This window comes from Sturnus vulgaris, chromosome 4 (genome assembly GCF_052056855.1).
Source record: "Sturnus vulgaris isolate bStuVul1 chromosome 4, bStuVul1.hap1, whole genome shotgun sequence".
NCBI classification, from domain to species: domain Eukaryota; kingdom Metazoa; phylum Chordata; class Aves; order Passeriformes; family Sturnidae; genus Sturnus; species Sturnus vulgaris.
The window spans coordinates 29,470,320-29,494,783 of NC_142246.1; the positions used below are offsets into that span (position 1 = coordinate 29,470,320).

Sequence of the window (24,464 nt, forward strand, 5' to 3'; positions counted from 1 at the left end):
CACCTTCAGAGTGGGAATAGCTATCTGCAGGCTATAATCATCATGGCTAATAGAATTGAGATTATTTAGCCTGGAAAAGAGAAAGCTTCAGAGTGACCTAATTGCAGCTTTCTATTACCTGAAGGGAGCCTACCAGAAAGATGGAAACTATTTACAAGAATATGTCGTGACAGGACAAGGGGGAATGGTTACAAACTGAAAGACAGTCGGTTTAGATTAGACATTAGGAAGAAACTATTTACTGTGAGGGTGGTGATGCAATGGAACAGGTCGAGCACAGATGTTGTGGATGCCTCATCCCTGGAAGTGTTTAAGGCCAGGTTGAGGTGAGGCTTTGAGCAATCTGTTCTAAACAAACATATCCCTGCTCATGTCAGGTGGGCTGGAACTTGAATAACCTTTAAGGCCCCTTCCAACCCAGACCATTCCATGATTCTGCGATCTCTCCGAGAAAAATAAAAACACACAAAAAGACACAGAAATCAGAAGGAACTAAAGCAGTAAGTATGTATCTATTGACTGGGAGGATATTCAGGCTGAAGGACCTCACCCTCAGCACCACAAACATTCTGCATTCAGAATCACTGTGTGGTAAAACCTGCTGCAGCTCAGCTGGCACAAAAGACAAGGTATGTTAACCATAGCCATCTAACAGCCATGGGCTAACACCATCCCCAAAATAAAAGCAGCACCAGTGGAAGCTTGCACACACAGGCCATTCCTCCCCTGCTGTGCCAAGCCTGCCTCATTTCATCATTACCTGACTTTCCTTGGTCCCTAGTTGAACTTGTTACATCTTGATTATGACTTTAAGGATTTTTTTTAAAGCTGCTCTTTAAGGTTAGTCAATACTGAGCTCTGGACTGATGTTTCTACTTCATTACTCCCCATTTTGTCCATAACAGTCTCTCTCATGGAGATGAACATACTTTCACTCTATTTAAATACAGCAAATTATCTCCCTGTAAAAAAAGTGATCACCATCTGCCCTCCTTCTACTTTCCCCTTCAGAACAGACCCAAATTTATCTTCTGCTTGATCCATCCATTCATATTTTGTAAACTGATTCAATCTGCAATTTGCATGCTTTCCTGAACGGGTTTTTCTAATTTTTTGCCTACCACTTTTGACTGCTAGAGTCTTTTCCGTAAGGAAAAGTTTTCCTAGACTAAGGATGCTAAAGAGTGCTGTGCAAGCAAGCTGACTACACATGGCAGTACCTGGCACAGATCACTGTAATCTTCTGTGTTAAGCTGACAGTTTGAACACATTGTTCTCCTTCATCTAATTTAACATGCAAGGGGTAGAAAAGAGCCTTTTTCTTCAGAAGTAAGATTTTAAAATTTCACCTTAAAAGTTCCAACTGAAAGTTTTCTAGCCAAGGTCTTTAATGTGTTATTTCTTGAATGAAACACAGATTGTTCTTTTATTACCCATCTATAAAGCACTCAAAAGTAAACATTTTCTTTCTTGGTCTTCCCTTTAGCTTTGAACCACCAGCAGGAAGAGGCTGCTCTATGAAAAGCAGTCTGTCTGTCCTCCCTTCCTGAAATGGCCCATGAAAAAGTTATTTAAGTAGAAATTTCTTTTTCATTTATAAAGAAATCACCAAATTCATTAAACTGTGATAAAATTGTCTCCAACTACTGACATAGACGATATAGAAGAATAAGTAGTTCATACCAGTTTTAGAGTTGTAGCAGTCATGTGGAGGATGCTTTTTGGTACTGTGCAGATTTCCTAATCATTTATGAGGGGACCCTCCTCTGGTTCACATAAATCACATCATAATATGTGATGTATGAATTCTGTGCTGGATGTTTGCAGTATCCTTTTCTCTAGGATGCAAACATAAGCTCAAGCAAATACCTAACCCTGGCCCAGACAATTTCACTTCTGTGCTGTAGCATAAATACCCCACAATCTGAGTTAAGCAAAATACTATTTTGTCTGGGAGGTTGTTGCAACCTCAAATATTCTTTCTTGGAGTTATGGGATTTATAATTATTTTCATTAAGACTTCTAAAGTGTGACATTTCCAATCTATACATGTTGAAAAGTTCACATACTTGTTTAACTTGAACATGAGATTTGTGTAAGAACGCATGATGAGGAAAGAAAATGGTTTCCCCTGTCCAGCCCAGCTTACCTTAGCATGCCTTGAACATTGCTCCATTCTCTCAACTACAGAGAGCATGCAGTCACCAGTGTAGAATGTGAAGGAAATGAGAGAATCCTTGGGATCCTTGGCAGAAAACCTGGGTTTGAATCATTTGGCACAAGAGACAGGAAACACTCCCCTGTGTTGGATGCTTTTAGCAAAGGTCTCAGTAAACTTAAAGTCAGAACATGACTGGAGTAGAGATGCAGTCTCAAGGTCAAAGCTCCCACCTCTCTTCCAGGCACTGGTAACCCAGTCCTCTGGATTAAAGCAGAGAGCCCTAGAGATGTGAAGAATGCCAGGTGCACTTGCTCTTGACTTTCTTCTTTAACTTCTTCCATTTCAAATCCTAAGTATCAAGACTCCCAAACTAAGCATTACACACATCAAATCTTTGCTTAACCCTTACGTTCCAACCCAAAGAAAGAGAACGAAAAATAAAATCGTCCGAATTTAGCAAGTTACCCAGTTTTCAACAGGTTTAAAATTCCTTCATGCAGATCAGTGTCCTTCAGAGCTATTTTTACTACCCTACACTAGAACTTGTTTATACTAGACTTTAACCCACAGATGAGTGCTACCATTCAGCCTAAGAACTTCTGTAAAAAGTTCCAATAACATCTGTAAAAATTCCCCTCAACTAAATAGAAAAAAATCAGACAGATATTCCTTCTTTAGGATAACCCTGTTCAGGATTAGTGTTAAACTAATCTTTCAATTTGCCAGATCACTGCACTATTGAGTAATTTATTTATTTTTTTGGCTACCCAGGGAACTGTTTGAGTTTCAGGTTAAGCACATTCTGTTCCACTTAAATGGCAACATGCCAAATCCATTTAAATATTTAAACATTAACCTCAAAGTCACTGGTTTGTAGAAAGGAAACCGTTTAGTCCAGAGAGATTAAATTTTTCTCCAGGCAGTATCACTGAGTACAAAGGCCATTCTGCCTCTTTCTGAAAGTGATTTCTGGAAGAGCTGAAGAGCATGGAAAAGATACTACAGCACTCATAATCACTTCAATGACAGACTTCTTAGCAAGAGTGGACAGACACACGTTACTTGGCATTTTCCCTTTTCAACACTACAGATTCATCTTCTGTGTTTAAAAATGCTACTCTTCTGCTGAATGAAAAAAACACAGGGTTGCTAAAGTTACTCTTAATAGTTTCAGACTGCATGACTATCCAGTTATTCAGTGTTACTTTGAGGCGAAAAGTAAGATGAATTTGCCACCTAAGACTTTTCTACAACAAAAACAGAAAACAAAACACAGAAACTGAAAGACTACTAACAATTAGATTCAAGGACCTGCCTGCTTGTACACTGTTGCAAGTGTTCACTTGTAAGTAAATAGAAATAGGATGGACACGAATACTGCATTTGATTTTTTTTTTGGGGGGGGGAGGGCAGAGCACAGAGGACAGAACTGATTTTTTTTTTCCTAGAAACCTCTTACCTCACAGTTTTTTTAAGAACAAAATTCTGAGCTGCCCCTCCATGGGAAGCTTGCATTCTCTGTGTTTATAAATAAGTAAGCAGTTTGTAATAGCAGCTTTATTCTGACACCAATCAGATAAAAACATGCACTAAATATAACTTACATAGATACTATGGAATGACCTCTACAGAACCAGACATCTTTTATCAATGATATGCACCCCATTACAGATTAGAGAACAGAAATATTGATCTTAAGGTTTGCCACAGAGTTTCCACACGGCCTTCAATAAGAAAGCCAAACAACTGGACGTATTCGAAACTCTGTGATGGAGTGACCTTGTAGAAGACAAAGCTTTCCTGCTTATTTTACACTGAAAATAGCCCACTGCAGGGGAAAAAAAAAATCCCCACCACACAGGCTTACTATATTTAGGTGACACCTTACCAACAGGGTAGCCCCTAGGAGAGTAAAGGCTGGAGGCATGCCCACATGCCAAGCTACACCACTGAAGTGTCAAATGTTCTGCTGGGAGGGCTGCTCTAACCACTGCAGTTTCTTACCTTCACTCTTCTCAGTTTTGAGTACATTACAGTCATTCCTTTAAAGGCTCCACAGTGATTATTTTGTCTAAAAGGTGCATTTTTTACAAATGTGCGTTTGTGACTACACAAACACACATTTGTAAAATGCTGTAGAGTAAGGCTTACACACCAGCACAGCAGTGCTGTGACCTGTGTGAGGCCTGCAGTTCTGCCTATAGGACACACTGAAATAAAGACAGCAGGGCACCAAGGGGAAGAATTACAGTCCTGATTGCCACTAGCTGGGACAGGTAGAAAAAGCCAAATGCTGAGAAATATTTAGAGACCCCCAACTAACATGGCATGCACCACCATCCTGCGCTTGAAGCACTTGGCCAACAGTCATCTGGGCAAGCAGGGAAGCTACTAGTCCAATAGAACACCAACAAAAAACATGCCCAAGACTTCTCTTGTTAAAGTAATAGCTAAAGCTGCAATACATCTTTCAGTAGAGGCAGCTTTTAGCAAGACTTCAGAAGGTCTGATGATACAGCCTCTGCATGTAGGAAACTGAAGACAACTCCTATTCAATTATCACCTTGCAATTAAGGTATTAAATGAACTACCAGCTCAAGCTGGCTGAAATTTGGAATCAGACTTACTAACTTCTTAAGTGTTAAGATGCAGCTTGATTAAAGCAGAGAAGCATGAATAAATACCAGTTATGCTCAATACAACTGTTATGAAACCTATGAGAAATCTATAACACAGAAGACTGGCTTTATGGTATTTGATTTTGGAGCCCACTTACTGAGCAGTAGGACATTTTATTACACAAAATCTATGGCAAGCAAACCCAAACAAGTTCAGGGCAACAAAAGAAAGGTAAAGATGAGTCCTTAACCACAAGCAGAAACTGCTCAGATATCTTGATCTGTGTGCTTGTGCAATAAGGTAGAAACAAGCTTTTACCACAAGCAGTATACATAATGAAGTGGATTTCCAAAAGGATGCACAATCTCCTGAGAAAACTGCCAAGCTCACAAGGTTTGTATTATCTGCTAGTAGAATATCATGGATCTAGAAAGCACAAAAAAATCCTTAGGTGATGCAGTGGTCTCCACAATTGCAAATCAGAAACTATTCATTACATCAGAGCAGAGCAAGAACATTTCATTCTGTTACTACAGATTCAAGCACACTGAAGTAGGTGACCTTCCCAGCTGCTTGGCAAGCCTCTGCCGTCCTTCCAGGCAGATACTGAGAGTGCAAACACCTAAAGGCATCCAAGTGCCCAAGGCCACCAACCTATGCCGATTGCAGAACCAGCCATTATTATCTCCTGGCATCAAGGCTCTGGCTGATTATAATAATGTGTCAGGAGACAACACCCAGACAGTTCAGTTTCATAACTCAACTATAACAATTCCTCAACAGGTCCTATGAATTGTTAATGACAATGAAACAAAGCAGAGGAAACACAGATGCACTACAGGGAACATTCTGAGTTTTGAGATGCTTCTGTACTGAGACAAGTAAGGATGCAAACAGAGCAAAATATCAGAGGAATTTCTTTCCTTTAGGGAAAGCTTGCAAAGGAACATCTCCAGCAATCCACCTGTAGATACAAAAATTTCATTACGTGAAACTCAGCAACAAATAAAATTATTCTTACAACATCAAAAAACGTACACGGTAAGTAAATAATCTACTATATTATATAAAAAGAATTCTCAGACAATTAGGGCAACAAATTCGTTAAATTGAGTCACATGTTATAACATGTATGAACTATGTATTATACCAAGAGATTTTATTTCAGCACCTTCAGGCTGCTGATGGCAGTTGCTGCTAACAGAGACCTGAAAAGGATAAGATTTCACAGACAATAAAAACAGTTCATGTTCTTTCTACACTTCTTGAAAGATAAGAGGGTAAGAATAAAGTTCCGTAAGTTTGGCTTGTAACTGGATGAAGAGCAAATAAAGCATACAAAATAACATTCTCTTTGGTGGAAATCTGCAGTAGAGTTCAGCTCCTGCAAACTTACACCTGAAGTATTACTGAGATGATCCAGCACCATATAGGCTGGCCACTTAAAAGTATCTCATAGAGAGCACACCTGAAACAGGGAGTTGTTCAGATAAATACAAAGGAACATCAAATTTCTGCAAACTTTTGTAGATACCTTCTAGATATCTACAATGCAATAAAATGGTCAAGTCAGCACTGAGGGCATCTTGCAGAGGTGAAACTGGCAGACAAGCCATGCAATTAGGTAAGATTGCAACAGTGGAACAGCAATCAATAGGCTTCCCAAGATTAGATAACAGTCAGCCACGGCGTAATGGTTTTAAGATTCCTGATGACTGATGGGAGAAAAGCAATAACCAGCACACACATCAGATGAGAGCACACTGCAACAGACGGAGCCTGCTTACACTGCCAAGAACTGCTAGGCCAGTACATCCAGAAATGCTCTGCATCCCACAGCCTTCAACCAGCAGCATCAAAGGCGAGGTGTCCCGCAACTCGACACAGACGCAGTGGAGGCAGCATCAGTGCTTCACGTGCTTAGACAGCATCAACAAAGAAGCCACAAGACTATTAAGAGCTTCAGCCAGGAGTCAGAAATAATCACGTACATGCAGAAACAAAAGACTAATGTCCAAAAGGTGGAAAGGAGCAGTTCAAGACAAGCATTCCTTGTCTTCGTTTTTTTATTTCTCAAAGAAATCACCAGAAAGAAGGGGGAGTCAAAAAGAGCCATACAATAATTCAGTAATGGTTTGAACACCAGCACATTTGCAAAACTAAAAGCTGTCAATCCTCTTAGAGGAAATCACTAAGACCACATGCAATGATGGACAAAGCATCATCTAGTTTCAATCAATGCTTTTACAGAAAAAAAAACCAAACCAAAACAACTAAAAAGCAGGACAGGATCACATGCAGCAAACTGCCCTGAGCCTTACATGGAGAACCTGTACACGGCAAAGACAAAAAGACAGTCCAAAATGCTGAGCATAATGTATACTCCCAGGAATTAAGATAGATGATCACTAACAGAAGTTAGCTTTTACATTCCACAAAGTAACAACCCTAATAGTGCATACACTTTGCTGCAAGAAGTAGTTCTTCAAACAACCCATCCTTTCACTCTAGTGGGTTTTGGGTTTATTTGAGCTTTAGTGTGTTTAATTGTCAGCTCCTTCACCAACAGAAGTCAGCTTTCAGACAAGTGTAGGCAGCAAATCAAGATGCAACAGTTAACTTTTTAGTTAGTTTTAGTTCTCCAGTTTCTGGAAAAGTTATACACTGATTTCATGATGGGACTCATTAAAAGCTGCATTTTCTGAAAACTGTAACATTTATGTTTGCCAACCCCAAAGAGCACAATTTAAGTATGAACAAAACCAATGCAAATCAGCAGAAGGCTTAACAAATGTTTAAATAAATGTTTAAATAAAGCCTAGTAATGAAGATGTCAGGGAAGTTCATGCTTTGCAACAAGTAAAACTGCATCAGTGGAATACCAGAAGAGTTTAATCTCCAAGTGACATCATTGCAGATGACACAACAGTCCAAAAAGCACTGCCTGTGGCAGAGAGGAGTGTTAAAAGCCTTTCAAACCAAACTTCAAGTTATTCTTCAGTTTTTCCCAAAAGAACATCGAAAAGATTCAAGAGGACAGCATCCTGACACTATTAAAGTTTTATGTTGCTTCGCAAGTTGAATGGTGAATTAATATTGATACAAATAATCCTAATATTGGGATGCATGCTGCATATTTGTTTTCTGTATCAACCAGCATCTCCAAAATGAACATCTACTCAGTTATTTTCAAATGTTCATGTTGAATGAGTTTGACATAAACTGCCTTTTTAATTGAGCAACTTAAAAGGCCAAGATAGACACAAGAAAACTGCCTGTATGAAATACTGCCACTACAGACAAGCCACTACAGAATTCAAGACATCAAAAGTAATAAAATAAGCAAGAGAAGAGAATAAATAAAGCAACTCAAAGTGAAAAATATATCCAATTCTGACAATTTCCAATCAAAGAATCCGTTATACGTCTCTAAAACTGCACACCCAGTTTAAAAGTAACAAGAGCTGTGTAATGTTGCTTTTGCTGCACAGAGTGGAAGTTGTACTGACCACTGCATAGCACAGGTTACCAGAATGCCAAACATTTTAAATAAAGTTTGCAAAGACAGATTTCCAGTTTTACACACTGTATATATGCTATTTCTCTACAGAATAATTTTTATCAAGCTATTACTTATATCCACTAAGCAGTCTTCCAATTATTCACCATTTACCAATATACCACTAAAAATAGTCAATGTACATGCTAATTTCACCCAGAAAACTTGGAGATTTTTTTTCTCCCCTCAAACTAAAAGCAATTCTAAGGATATCTGACACATCAAAACTTCAGTTAACAGGATGAAAGGGGAGCGTATGAGATTTTCTTACAGCAGGAGGCAGCATTCAGAAAACTGCAGAACCACAATTTTCTCGCAATTCGGAGGTGCAATAAAGAGCTATCGTCCTGCTCAGGGACATGATGAATCACCTGATCAGCATCATTTCAGAGGCAAGGGCCACCAACAGCTTATTTCAGATCAATTTCCTTGAAGGTCTCTGTGTTTCATCTGAAAGAGTTCAGCACCAAAACCAGGTACAATTGCCAACTAACTTCTGTAACAACACTAGCCTATAATCCTGTAAATCGCTCATCAACCATTCTGGTTCAAGTTATTTCTTTCCTTAAATGAAGTTTAAGGAAATTAAATTTGCTAGATTACCCAAAAGAGGTTAGAGAAACTCTAACTACAGATCTGCAAGACTCTGTTGTACCCTGCTATGTCTGGCCTGATCAAGCACAGGATGTAGTCATACTTCAGTCTGAAGGTTTAAAAAGGTACTTCCCAGGCCAATTGCAATTCTGTAAATTAAAACGTTTTAAAGAAAAATACAAACCTGAGGAAAACACTATGGAAGCACTTCCTGACTTCCCTTTTAGAGTCACATCACTGGTATTTCAAATACCTCTAATAATCACAGTAAAAACAAGTATTTTGCTGCCGCTAAAACATTTGAATCAAATATTAAGAGCAAGCAACTCAGACTCTGTCCAAGAACTGATGATTCTTGTAGACTATGCATTAACAAAAAGTGTGCTGTGCATAATCCAGCACGGCAGCATCTCCCATTTATACCTCCAGTTTAAAGATGGACTCACACCATGGTCTTGAAATAGTCCAACTATCTTACCTTTAGCACCCTCAGGTAAGAGTAATCACATTTGACTCACTAGAAGCATAGAGATAAAGCACCAATAAAATAAGAAAGGCAGATCACGTTAATTGTGAGAATGGGCACACAAACCATAGTTAATGGACAAGTCATAGTCTTTTTTGTTTAACAGCAGTTTATTCATCAGCCCATAGTGTTTCCCACAATGCTCTCAGACTGCCCAATGCCATATAGATCCTTAGTTCCCAAATCCTTCTGCAATGATGGTGCAGCAAAATCCTCCTATTTTTAAAATTCTTCAGTCAATTTTAAAATTCTTCAGTCTGCTGCAATTCAACACTAGATACATGCCAAGGCAGAAGCCTCAGCTACAACTCCAACAATGAACAGATGCAAAACGCAGTCTTTAACACTTGAAACACCAACTACTCAGACTCATCCAAGACTACAATCACACTCTTTTAGGAGCCCAGTGATGTAAATGATTTATTTTTTGGCCAGTCGCATAGGTTTACAGCTGATCTCACAAAGAAAAAAGAAGAACCATTTCACAGATCACTCCATCCAGACCTCACTGGTGTCAGCTAATGCTATCAAACTAAACTAACAAGTCCAGAACACACTATATGGACCTCATCCATTGACAGGAGATCAGGCAAAAAAACCCCACAGAATGTGTATCTACAACCATATTTTTCACAGTAAAGACAATTCCTCCTTCAATGCTCCGGTTTTGCTTGAAGAAGGCTTGTCCATTTCTTCACTGAAATGAATGGAGCAAACACAGCAGGCAAACTGACTCCTGAAGAAAGCTTATCCTATTTCTTCCTGTTAGACACAGTATAGAGAGCATAGAGTAAAAGGTATTTGATACCAGGAATATTAATCACTAAAATGAAGTGCTACACACACATTCCAACTGTTTTACCCCACCTCAGGGATTCTGCCTTACAGCTAATGACTACTGTCACTCTGAGCACACAGACAACCTCTGCATTCACATTCACAGGGGTCTGCACTAGAACTAGTTCATCAAAACACAGTGTGGGTTACTATATCTCAGCTGCCAGTGCCTTGAGTGCACTAGTTTCATTTCCCTGCACAATTACCATATTTCAACCCTTAAATCCACATTTATATTAAATGCATGAATGAGCTAGGTTGCATTTTTAAAAATAGTTATCTAAGATTGCAAAAGAAAAATGATTTAAAAATGTTTAAGTATTTGAAGACTGCTGAGAGCACATAGCAACTTAGCTGAGTTGGAAGGGCTCAAATAAATTCTAAAGCCAAACAAAATGACAGACATAAGGGAACCATCTAAAAAGGAATGAGAACAGAGACTGGGGAGTCGATACAAGTGGGCAATTCACAGATCACATCAATGTCATCCCCTAAGAACAGCTTCAGCTTTTCCTGATGCAAAAACTAAACAGAGTAGTAACTTAAAGCAGTTTGAGTAAAAGGATTAATGCGATACATTCAAGAGAAGGAGAAGTCCATGAAAGAAAACTGAAGTTAATGTAGGTACTAGGGATGGGAAATTTCCCACTGAACAGAATGATTTAAATCCTGACATAACTTTTTGGTACTAAAAAGCCCACTCATGTACAAAACTAAAACTCATAATTAGTTTTTTTTTTTACTTGGAAGACACAAGATTATCAACTAGCACCTGACTTTTTTGTCAGATAATAAAGCATACCTATGCATAGCATACTCTGTGGAGTCATCTCTGCAACAACAGAGGAAACGGGAAAGCAGAAAACAATTCTTTCCATGCCTCCATCAGAGCAACTACTGAGTCTAAAAACATCTTTGTACATAAATCAGGAAAAGCAAAAAACTTCACAGTGCAAGCACTCCCTGAAAAAGAAGTAGGCCGTTATCATCCTCACTCTAATGTTTGCATAGAGCAAACTGTACAACAGACAGTTCCACAGCACAAACACTGAAGAAGCACTAACTCCTGCAATCAAGTAAAGCACAATAAAGATCATTAACTTTTCCAGCTTCAGCTACAAACTACTCCACAGAATGATCATTTCACAAATTCTCCAGGTAATCCTCTAAATTAATGGGACAAAAATGCTTGATTTTCCTAATTAAACAGTAAATCAGGATACATCATGAAACTGAATTAATAGAACAAAATGACTTGAACAGACACAGGAACTTTGAGCAGGCAATCACTTCAGCAGCTTCAGTTGAATCATACATACCACATGTGGCATTTCTGATTGCATAATTATCTCTCAACATCAACAATCAATATACACCAGTGGTACACTTTAGCATCTTATGTGAATATGTATTACACCACATTTCTAAATATATACAATTTATACATGTACATGGCACATAGATATGTATAAAAATATAATTGCATTTTTGTTTCCGTAGATTAAAAAAAAAAAAAAAATTCAGTCCCACACTATCAGCTGGCTAATTTGCATTCCACAGTTCCTATTACTAATCTTAGCAATTATTTTGCGGGATTGTTGAGACCATTAGCTAGTCAACATGTTAAATCTCAGCTCAATAGTAAATCCTATAAGATTTTTTTTTTAAAAAGCATCCTTGGAGTTCACGTTTTTGTACAGGAATCTACATACGTGACTGCAGACAGAAGCTTGAAACCACAAAATCCGAGTCAGAAACAGAAGTTCCAAATGCATTCAGAGTATCATTACTCTGTCAAATTTTGACTTTTTCAAGGCCTTGACAGTGCACTTCTGCAGTTAGACAATTCTCAGATATTTATTTCAGCTGTAAGTAAAATACATGAGAATAAGGAACAATCATGCATCCAGCAGTAAGGTTTCATATTTACTGAAATGCTACTGCTCAAAAATATCATGAAACCCACTTAAGGGGCTTGCTACTAAAAATTTAACATTTGTTCAAGTATTTTCAACTTACGGAACCTTTACATACAGAATCATGCTTACTCTGAGTGGAAAATCATATTAGGTAACGTTTTGGCATCAGGTTTACCAGACTGTGATCACTGTTTCAGCCACAGCTCTGAAGTAGACTGATCTCAGCCAGAAGTCAAAGCTCTGCAATATTTTAGAAGTGACTATATGAATTTTTAGCAGAGCCTTGTTACCACACGTATAATTACTCCATAAAAACAGAGCTCGAATGCAATCTATTGCCCATCCAGGATAATTAGCACTAGGAGAACTAAGTTAACCCCAGTGGCTGGTCTGCAGTCATGCGAGCCAGCCGCTACAGTGCTGCTCTGCAGTTCCACCAGAGCACGGTGCATGTCACGAGGAATAAACAATTTTTAATACCAATCTTATTGAGCAATCCGGAGAGGGAGATCCATCATATTAGTTATCACTATCCACTCTGAAAATATTAGTGATGTAAGTGATGAAGGTTAAAGCTTTTCTATTTCCAAAATTTAAGTTTCGCTACATGAAAAGCTTCTATCTCTCCTCGCTTTAGAGAGAGGTGTTACTATGTATAAATTCAGAAATAGAAGAAAATAATTGATTACCCATGAAGATATATTCAACAATGCGGGTATCATCCAACTTGTTAAACTTAGTGTTAACAACATTTTACATTATAGCTACTCTAAGACCTTACAATGCATAGGCAGTGGCAAGTAATGATTTATTTTACCTAAGTGAAAGTCATGCATCTGCCACAGTGTGAGACTTCACCTTTCAGATAATCCCCCGGTGTGGGGTTAACCAGCTGTACTGTCCATCACATCACAAGCATAAAGTTAACAAATAATAAAACCAAAGCACAGGCTTAGACCCCTTGGCAGAACATCACCTACATACCCTAACCAGAAGGGGATGCTCAGTTCTCTGCTTTGATCATGCAGTAGAAAAACAGAGAGTAAGGTGTTTTCACGGGGTTGTTTTCTGGGCATTTCTTTGTTTTGTTTTATTTCAAATATCTGCACTCTCTTGCCTTGGCCTTGGAACAATGGTATCAAGTTAAAGCTCAGTGTCCTTTTCAAACTCTGGCTCTCCTCTCCTTGCCAACCTTGCATGGTATAAATAGCAGCAAGCAGAGAAGCAGGCATTAAAAATACTCCTTTAAAAATCTCAGGAGTGTTCGTGCTTGTAGTGCAGGACCAACGCACTCCGTGTGCACGACAGCACGCTGTAGCACATTTTACACATATCAAACACGGTGTCAGTGCTCATCAGATTCAAAAAAAAAGAAAGCTGCGACAGCAATATACAATTTCTGTGTCTCTCAACATCGAAAGCTCCAAACGCAGAACTCGGGCCCGCCGAAGTTGTGACCCCTCAGTTCAGGGGGAAGGCCCCTCCGGGCGGGCCCCGCTGCGGCCGCACCTGCGCGGCTCCCCGAGGCCGCGGCTCAGCCTCACTCGCCGGGGCCGCGGAAGCGCGGAGGGCAGCGATCGCCACAGAGAAAAGAAGGAAAGTAAGCTGGAGCAGGACGCAGCGGCGGCAGTCACCCGTTTCCCCCGCCGGCACCTCGGCAGCCCCAGCCGCGCTCCGCTCCCGTGCCCCGTTATCCGCCCACCCCGGGAAGCCCTCGCTGAGAGAGCGAGGAGAGAAAGAAAAGGAAGGGGAGAAAGGGGAGCACTCACACTTCTGTAAAAGTCAGCACTCACGGCGGCACGCACAGGCTACCCCTCACTTGTAGATCGGCGCCGCTGCAGAAAACTGCGCTCCGGCCGCTCTCGCCGCCGGCACCGCCCCCCCCTCCGCCCCCGCGGAGGCCCCGGCAGCGCCGCGCCCGCACCAGCCCGCTCGCTCCTCGCCAGCGCCGCCGGCTCGGTGTTCGCGGCTCTCCCGCCCCGGGCTGCGCCTCTCCAGCAGCCCCGCGCCCTCTCCGGGCCGTCCTGTGCGAGGCGCCGCCGCCGTGTTCCGGCCGCACCTGCCCCGCAGCAGCCCCCTCACCTGGCGCTGGCCGGCCCTGGGCGGTGCGTTTGTCAGCGGAGGGGCCCGGCCGGGCGGTGAGAGAGGCGCAGGTAGCCGAGCGGGGGAACTGGGTCAGCGGCTAAAAATACCGCACGGGATGGAGGAGGATCCGACCGTGGCAACCGGAGAGGCGGCCGCTCCTCCTGAGGGCTGTCGGCGGGACCGAGGGGACGCGGGGCTCGGCGGACGGTGGGCTCTGGCCGAGTCGGGGCAGTCAGTGACCTTGCTCCAACTGGGCAAAGTGCGCTGCCTCAAACTCACAACCGACGGCGACAAAACCTGCCTGGTCTCGTTTCAGTTCCTAAACCGCGTGTGGCCGCACGGCCGGCGCGCGGGGTGAGAAGCCGTGGGATGCCCCGGTGCTGGAGAGCCGGGCTAAATCACCCGCCCGGGGCAGCGCCTGGGCCGGCCGGGCCGCATTCCCCGGGCAGGGCCCTCCCCCGCCGGGCCGGGCTGCCATCCCTGCTGCCCCGGGCTGCTCTGCGGGAGGCGGCTGGCTCGCTCGCTCGCGTGCCCCACTGCTGCCGTCCCGAATGAGGGAGCGTGGAAAAGAAGTTTGTTCCTGCGAAGTTCCTGCACCCTGTTGCGACGCCCAGGGAGGTGGTGGAGTCGTCGCTCATGGAGATGCTTAAGAGGCGTCTGGATTCGCGCCTGGTGATAGGGTTTAGTGGTTACAGTGGCAGTGCTGTGTTCACAGTTGGACTTCACGATCTTAAAGTTCTCTACCAGCCTCGAGGATTCAGTGAAGTCAGCTGAGAGCTGTCATGGGTCTGAGGTTAGCAAAACAGTGTGTAGCAACACTAAGGCGACGTCCAGGTTACAACAAAAAGTCTCAGAAGGTTCAGGTATAATTTTCTTGATGGCCTAAGCTGTGCAATGACAGTCTTGGGCTAAGTTTGTGTTTATGCAGAGTGGTTTATAAACACAAACCAGATGGAAAGCATGTGAGTTTAGTGACTGAGCACAACTTTTAACTCTGCTGTAGCTCTTTTTAGCACGCTGTCCATGATGTTATTTGCTGCCACTTCATTGGGCTCAACATCCTGAATTTCGGTGGTAGTAGAGCCAGCACTTCGCTCCAGGATCTGTCCACTCAGATTTCAGTGGAGAAAGCTCACATTGTGGTAGTCTCCCTGTCCCAGTGGAGTAGCTGCTGGGGATTCAACTCTAAAGTTGTGTCTTCACAGGGGTGGCACTGCCCGTAATGTGAGACAGAGAGGAAAAATCTTTTACTCATCATTACAAAGCCTCAAGAAGTAAATTATGCCTATGTGATTTCTGGGGAGGAGAAGCTTCCAATTGCCAGCAAGGTTGGAGATGCTTGCCTGGCATGTCTGGTGCATAAGGGCACAGCAGCCTTCAGGCTCCCTGTAGGAGTAGGAGTCTGTATCCAGGACAGATTTGGTGACTCCACAGGAAATGCTTTCTTGACATCAAGCTAATTCCCTGACCTTCCTCTCTGCCCTCTTCTACTATATACAGTTGCTGGCTATTTATATATGTGATGAATATGATTCAGAATTAAACATGCCAGGAAGACACTGCTTCTTTCAACCTAATAATTAAAAAAGGAATAAAGCATGATTGCTTTGTTTCATCACCACATGAAAGAGAGCTATTTATTGTGGTTAGCTTAGTAGTAACAAACAAAATATTTTATTCCCATCCATGAAAAGCAATCTGGTGTGTCTTTATGGGCTTCATCCAAAGTGTGCTGGAGTCAGTACTATTATGTATGGGTTTTCAGTTAGCACATGACTGCAAACCTAGTGTAAGCTGGATCAGAGCAAGAGTGCTTTTGGGCTACAATGCTGAGCATTGTACAAAACTTGGGCACCCCAGGAGAGTCTGTACAGTGCTCCAGACCTTGGGAGGCAAACACTTCAGTAGCACAGCTGAAGCACCCTGGCATGAGTTCACTTCTGTGGCTGAATGTGTGGAGCAAGGGACATCATGAGATTTTTGTGGGGTCATTAGGTTACTGCTCATGAGAAACTGAGTGATAGATAGTTTACATAGCCAGCCTTTTAGCAAAGTTCACAGGCATGGCTCCAGCTGTATGTATCAAGGCTAATCTCAATTACAACTTAAAAATGCCTCTGTCTTTGTCACCGTGGGGATGGTCTAGAAAGTATCGACTGATCGCTACTGCTGAAAGCTTGTAGTGTTGATCTTTATCCTGCCAAAGATCACAGTTCATTCAGCATTTGCTGCAACCATTCCACTCTGATGGCTCTTTAATTTTTCCTGTTTTTGTTGTTTGTCTAGGCCTTTCATACAGCAGTAATCAAGAGAAAAAATAAAATTGAAAACCAGATATTTAGATTTTTTTAAAAGAAATAATAATGAGCTAATTATTTTTGCTTCTCTGCCTTTTTTTTTTTCTTCCTTACTTCTTCTGGTCCATGCATTGTTGAGTTTTATAAATGTAGGAGGAATACTGCAGGATCATGTCACTTAATGTTGAAATTGAAGAGAAGGAAAATGAGGAAAAAAAGAGGGAAGAAAGACAAAATCACTTAAATAAGGAAGAGAAATGAAAGACAAAGGATGACGAGGGGGAAAGTAGCCTGCAGCCCAAGGCAGAATAAAGCATGAGAAAGAACTGGAGACACCAAAGCAAGAGGTGAATATCAGAATAAATGGGAAAAGGAATAAATGGACTAACAGAGCTTTTTTATATTCTTTCACTTTTTCTTGTCAGTAGGAATCGTCTGAAGCAGGCTCCACAAATGCCTCTGAAAGATACTTTCAGTTGCATTCATACTCCAAGATGAATGTATGTCTGTCTTTAATAGATATGATTGCAGCAGGTATAAATAATTTGAAATAGTACCAGGTAACTTGAGTATCAATAACAGTAAAAATGCAGCAGCACAGGATGGCCAAGTCTGTGTCCTGCTGGTATCCAGGGTAATGGATGGTTTTGAATAGGTTATTAGGGAAGTCAGTTTCTGTTCCTGACTCTTAATGGTTACTTGTGTACTTTAATATTATATGGTAATTGCTTAGAAAGGCAGTGTTGTAATAGGGATTGAAGTTTAAATTTCCCTACTCCCAGCTAGAGACCTTAATTGTTGCATTGCAAAGTGATGCCTTGGTTCCCTGGTCCAATGAATGTGGATTAGTTTGTTCAGAATAACAGACTTTCAGCAGGCACGATGAAAGACATTCCTCCCAGCTAGCCTCTGGCCTGATGATGAAGGAAATTTCCTTGGAATTCTCAGATAGTACCTCACTGTTGTCCTCATGACCCTCCAGGTCTTATATCTGCCTATGTAGCTGCTGAGAGAACCTCTCCTTTCTCCTGTCATGTTTTTGAAAAATGTCAAAATCTAAGTGCAGATCCCACTGAAGCCTCACTCAAGAATTAAATGCTTTAGATGCCAAGAAGGCTGTAGTTGGAATGTCAGTAATTGACAACTCAAATGCTTCTCACACTGTTTATTGGAGATTCAGGTCCAAGGTGCTGCTGCTTCTGGTGGGGTGGGGAATGGGGGACAAATGGCCCAGGGCTGTGGACTCCTGGATAGCAAACTGGTGCCAGAACTTGGGGGCTGCAGCTCTTAACACTCAAAACAGCTTGGCTGTGGTGGATTTATAGTCTGTAATAAGTCTTATCTTGGCTGTATTTGGGAAAACACCATATTGTGGATTTGTTTATGTTACACAGCCCTGTGTGCATGTGTGATTCTCTGGCATCAGGAGGCTGACTTCTGTCAGGTGAAATTCCTGCAGGCTGGAGGTTAAAGCTCTGTGTTGTGATTATTTTGGTTTGGTTTTTGTTGGTTGAGATTTTTCAGGGTTGTTTTTTTTGGGTTTTTTTTAATTGTTTTGTTTCGTTTTGTTTTGTTTTTTTAATTGGGTTTTTTGGTTTATTGTGGTTTTGGTTTGTTGTTTTTGGTTGTTTTTGTCGGTTTTTTTGAGGTGGAGAGAGGGCCAGTAATGACTGTTGATAACTGCATTCAAATTCTTTGGCAAGTGATGAGTACTGTTCCCCTTTGCTTATGCAGACTACACTTAAAGTACTGCATTAATACAAAACAAACCTTTCTGCTGGCCAGTGCCAATTTTGGTTTAAGAAAAGTATAGCATCACAGTTGAAAGTCCTCATTATCTTCTGAGGCTCAATTACTAATGAATATTCTTTAATTTTTTTTACCACGAATTTCACATTCATATGACTTATTTAAATTAAACTGTATACTTACTGCCTTGACAAGATACTGGTGGGGTATGCCAGAGAAAATCATTTAGTGGTGCTGCTGAAAATGTTGAAAATGTCTTTGGATAGTAATTTGTGTTTGATCTTAAAATTTTGCTGATAATTTTCCCTGTAATAGCTAAAAATAACATAATTCTAAGGATCCTTGGTATTCTTCCTCCACAGTTTGGAAAACAATCAGACAGATTGTGTATATCCTCACAAAAAGTACTGGTGAACAGATCACTCATCTCTCAGCTAAATTAGTTACATGTGTAATTTTTCTTCCATATGCTTTCCAGTAAAGCAAGGTTCAGACCTACTTACAGGGAGCTCTGGTGAAGAACTAGAAAATACTCTGAATGCTTTAACAATTAGATTAATTGTAGTTTACTTGATTCCCTAATGTAATAAACTCTTTGCTTCACAGGCCATTATTTGTGGGATAAACCTCTACATTGTACATGTTATTAATTACTTATTCCTTCCATTACTCTTAAATGGACATTTAAGAATTGGCTCGTGGTTTCTAGCACAATTCATAAGAACAAATATATTCAATCATTTTAGGAAGCATTTTCTTATGGCATGTAATGTAAGTTTCATCTTCTGTGGAGTTAAAATACCTCTTTAACCACTTTATTCCTATTAATTTGTCATGAAATCAATATTTTTTTTCCTTTCTGATATTAGTGGTTGAAAATATTTGTGATATTCTTCTAGAGGATTTTAATTACTTTTTTCATAGATAAAAAATGGACTAATTTTCCCCCCTTCTTTAATGTCATTTCTATGAGTTTACATAGCCATATGCAGAATGACAACTGTACTGTTCTGCACTGACTGTTACACCTTGGCATTTTCCATATACACTGTTGCCTAAGCAAACACACTTTCACAGAAGCAGATTTATGTACCATAAAAAACCCCAAAACAACCCAAAAACAAAGAAACAAACCCCAAATATGACTATTTGTTATTCTGAGAGGAAAGAGGGGGGAAAGGTTGTATAGTGAACATGATGAACCAGCAGAGTTATCCTTAATGCAATAGCTTCAGTCCATGTGAGTACAGTTGAGAATTTAATTGCCTTTGTCAAGTCCACAGGGAAGGGATATTACAGCAAGGAAGATGGGTAAACCTTGCAAAAGTATACTGGCTGGGAGGATGGCTGCTAGGAAAGGTTAAACCATAGATCATGGGAAGATGTTTGAGAGAGTCAAATACTGCCACAATGTCAATATTCCCAGTCAAACCTGCCCACTTCCTAAGATAGTAGTGGTGTTCTTTGCAGATGTCAAGAGACGACTGAACAGAAAGAACATTAAGAGTCCTGGTTTTCAGTCATGCTGAACTGGAGCTGATACTTAAATAACCAAAAGAATACTAATGTGATGAGTGATTTGGTCAAAGGAGAGAGAGAGAGGAAGAGACCTGTAAAAAAAGTGCCAAGAGATGCTAGCTGATGGGGTTATTTGACGAGATAAATGGTTGACAATAAATTTCTGTGGCACCTGATAACAAATAAGAGGTGACAGTGGAGGGTTTCTCCAAGCAAGATGCTGGCAGATGAGTCAGAAAGCTGGAGAAGTGGGAGATAATCTAACTGTTAGAGACAGCACAACACGTTCTTACCTTTTTTTTCCTCCAGGTTTTGGTGGATTTTTTGGGTTGGTTTTTTTTTGTTTGTTTGTTTATTTAAAGGAAAACTTTTTTTCTAAAAGTTCTCCTTAAGATCTTTCTGTTAAAGGAATCATCTGTGGCAGAGAAATGAAGGTGAAGATACAATTCCAACTGACTATTTGCACATACCTATATGAAAGTGTGTCTTGCTGGAAAACAAGTGGTTCTGAGCCTTTAGGAGCTGTGTCTGTGCAACAGCTCCAAGCCTTCAGCTGTAAAACAGGGGGCTGCAGAAGAATGATTAGCACTAAGATTTATTTAAGGGAAGTTAATAGAAGGAAAAGATCATACGGGCAGTTTCTTTTCACATTTTTCAGTGGTTTCATCACTAGCCCACTATACACCTAATATCTTAAAAAAATAAAATTTTGTTCAAAGCAATTTCCTTCTTATCTGTAGCAGGTCAGCTGCTTAAACGGTGCTGAATATTACTTGCTTCTATCACTTTTCTGTGATTACAGAGCACATAAATAGTATTGCTATTGCAGCATCTTCCCAGTGGATGTGAGATTAAGTTAGCAGGGTTTAGCAAGTATCATTTGCCCCGTGGTGAATGTGGACATGGGGATGAATAGGCTCTTAGCCAGCAGCAAATACGTGGTGATGTGACTTGTTCTGACAGGAGGAGAGGCTGAGCAAACTTGCACAGGGTTTTCCAACAGCAAATGCAAAGTAATACATGCTGACAATGTCTGCAGACCAGCTGATGCACAGTAAGTTGTTATTAGGTGCTACCTTGATGGTGCTCCTGAGCTCAGGAGACAATGTCATGTTGTGTACCATACTACTTTTGCTTAGGTCCTGTTCTATCAGTAATGGCTTCTATGGGTTGCAGATCTCTATGTATGTGAATGTGTATTTCATTAGACACACAGCACGTTAATATTGCAAGTTAAGCCATTGTTCACTCTGGAGTAGTCCTAATTGGAAGTATGGTAAATGTAACAGGACAGAAACAACAGAAAAATGGGAGTAATTGTTATAAAGGTAGTGTGTACTAAGCAGAATCTTGCACCAACAAAATACAGAGGAAAAGCTTAAAACCAGTTCTGTGTGGCAACAAGGTGTTCCCTCCTGAGCTGTACTGAGACAGGATAGCACAAAATGCTGTGGGAAAGCTATGCTGCAGCATCCTATGACAGGATTTAGCACTGATTGCTCTAAGTCAGATAACTGGGGAATTAAACTCTTTTCTCTTTCCCATCCCCTCTAACATAGAAAGATAAATTCAAACATTAATGCAAGGATAGCATATGCTTTTGATTTGGTGATTGAAATTGAATTATGTTCTCTATGGCTATTGAATGGACAGTAAGAGGTCAGGGACAAACAAGAAAACACAAGTCTTTTCTGCCTGTCATTTTAAAGAAATGTTATTAATCCACTGGGAGCAAGAAAATTAAAATGAATGTAGTGGTTTTTTTCCTTCTGGGTGGTAAACCAAGCCACAAGGAAGAAGGCAATGGAATTTAGACTAAAAATAATCCCATGGGAGGGAAAAAAGTCTCTTATTTGCATTTGACATGTTTTAGCCCATGTTTTCTGTAGCAGCCTAGGTGACTTAGAGATCTTAACCTGAACTCGTTTCTGAGCCAATCCTTATTTTCCTTAGAACAGGCCTGCTGTATTAATTTTCTTTCTCACAAAATTTGTTGTAACTGATCAAGGAAGCTTTGCTAGGGAAAAAAACCTAAGTCTGTTGTTCTTGGCATAGTATTAATGGTTGGACAGACCTTACATAGGAAAATTTAGCTCTGTTTAGGGTTCAAGCCACTCACTTTTACAAATTGGACAAGATTACTGTTGAATCAGGTGTGTCTGAAATAAGAACAGAATTATTTTATTGAAAAATTGCAGGTGAATGAGATCAGGCATGCATTTTGTGTCTACAGCACTCTTCACCTGGGATTCAGTATGATTTATCAGTGAAATTATGCATTGTTGGTATTTCATACTATAATGACAATGTAAATATAGTTATAAATAAAATAGATAAATGTTGAATTAATATTTTAGATGCGTTATTTTGGCTTTTGTGCATTCTTAAGTGTTAATTGGAAGTTTAATGAATTGTAAGAAAAAAGGAAAAGCCAAGCATACAAAGTTACAAAATTATTAGTGTCTGGGCAATCTATTTCTTTTGTTGATTTAACTTCAGTACCTTTTCTTAATAGGTCAGTAGTCCTGGACAGTAGGAAGAAAAGTGAAATTGGTATAGGAACAAACATACTCGTTTCTTTGCGATTAGCTACTTGCTTTCTTAGAGCTGAACTTAAGGCTAGCACACAGATAAGCCACCAAGATGCAATGTTGGAGTGTTTTGAAGGCAGTTGTCAGTTAATTTGCACAAGGAATTATAAAAAACATGTTTTCTACTGTGATGAGCTTCTGAGTCAGAGCTGGAATCTGCAGTGGAAGAATACTCATCTGTGCTGTCCCACATGGCTCCCTCCTTAACCACAATTTCTTGCTGAACCTCCTATTCATGGGCATTTGTCAGTTTTTATAATTTTCCACAGTCTGAAATGGAAATGTGGTAACAGATAGCATTTTCTAAGCCTAGAATGGCTAGAATTCCCAAAGGGATCCCTGTATGCTTGGATTTTTTTCCTACTTTGCATGTATCATAGAAAATTGGCTGAAATATCATACTGTGCACACTAACTTGTACCTCTGGATTTCATCTGCCATTTACAATAAGCAGCTTGCAGTGTTTAAAATGGGTGTAACAGGCAGTGGTCTTATTAAGAGTTACTGATCCTGTCTCTGTGAATACTGGTATAATGGATGGTGGTGCCAGCTAGAGCTGATTACTTCCTCTTCAGCACTGCTGTCTCCATGGAAGTCGAAACAGTAGAATTCCTTAATTAATCCTGCCAGTCCAGAAACTGAAGACAATAAAGACTAAGTATAGTGGAGAATTTTGGTATAGCCAGAGCTTCTTTCTTTTACATCCATAGCTTGGATGCAAGCTAGCAAAGATAATCTTTCAGGGAGAACGGTGGGCATTTTAAATGTACCCTGGAACACTTTTGCACTACATCCCTCCCAGAGACTTAATTAATCATTGTGTAAAATGCTTCTGAAAAGGAACCATTCTTCTACAGTTAACTTGTATGCAAAAAGTACACAAAAGCCTTAACCTCTCTTCTTTTCTTGGGTATATTTTAGGAGCTGCTGTTAATAAGGTTTTATTCCAGTGAAAAACCTGAAGATTTCTGCTTATAGATGAGGATCAGAACTATCAGCCTAAGTTAGTAATAGAATAAAATATAATTCTTGAATTGCATGTTTCCTTAAGAGGTTTCAGTGTGCTCTGTAAAGTGTATAAAACGTACTTCCCATACATGAGGATAGTATGAAAAAATTCAATGACTTGGTACATGATTCAGAGAATATAAGAAGTTATGGGAAAAAATGTTAATGTTCACTTTTACAACTTCAAATTCTAGGCTTCACTTCTTAAGCTTAAAAAATTATATATTTTGGGCTTATTCATCATATTTAAAGAATAAGATCCATGAGTCATAAGGTTCCAGGTTTTCCTTGCTTTCAAAATCTCTGTGTCCCAAAGAAGGGATTTTCATTTTGGTCATTCGTTTTCCTACCACAATGACTGGATGGTAAAATAGGCAGTGAAATACTACTGCAGTACTTTTTTCTTTCAGATATTAATAAAGGCTTTGCTTGAAATAATATAAGAAATATATTTGTATCTGAGGATGTATATCACAGCATTTCCAAGAAGCAGTCTGCTGAAATTTACTTGTTTCTAATGAGTAAGCATAAGTACACCTCAATTAAGGCTTTCTCTGATATCACATCAGACTTGCTTGCATTTAAATTAGTGGGTCAGCAAGAAAGGACACTGGAACTTTTTATTAGCAGCTGACTTCTCCCAAGTCTCATTTTACATTTTTAGTTCCAACGCTATTGAACTGAAAGGAGATCCTGTTAAAAAAAATGGAGGTGAATAACAGACAACAGAGACAAGGCAGCTGCCAGACATCAGCTTCCACTATGTATTTCAAAAATATCAGTATCCTCACTGATATTATGCAGAACCATAATGTGGCATGTGTCCTTGTGAAACAGGCAGTCGTGTATTTTCTGGTAAGAGCTTTTCATGAGAGAAGTCTAGGATATAGAGTTGAGTATTTTCTTTAAAGCTAGCTTACATGAAGAGGCTGCCCATCAAGTAAGAACCAAAAGTAAATATCCATTTAAATTATATTTCACCTGCTGAGATCATTATGGTG

At 40.2% G+C, this 24,464-nt stretch overlaps 1 protein-coding gene across 3 annotated transcripts in view; it reads right to left on the bottom strand.

Moving 5' to 3' along the window:
- Nucleotides 1-14,056, bottom strand: part of MTUS1 (microtubule associated scaffold protein 1) — a 113,185-nt gene extending 99,129 nt beyond the window's left edge. For 2 of the 3 annotated variants that reach the window (XM_088163437.1, XM_088163436.1), the window contains exon 1: nucleotides 13,985-14,056. The gene's annotated coding sequence lies outside the window, so the exon portion shown is untranslated. The remainder of the gene's footprint in view (nucleotides 1-13,984) is intronic. The other variant, XM_014873458.2, reaches the window with a different exon arrangement.
- Between the last annotated feature and the right edge of the window lie 10,408 nt (nucleotides 14,057-24,464).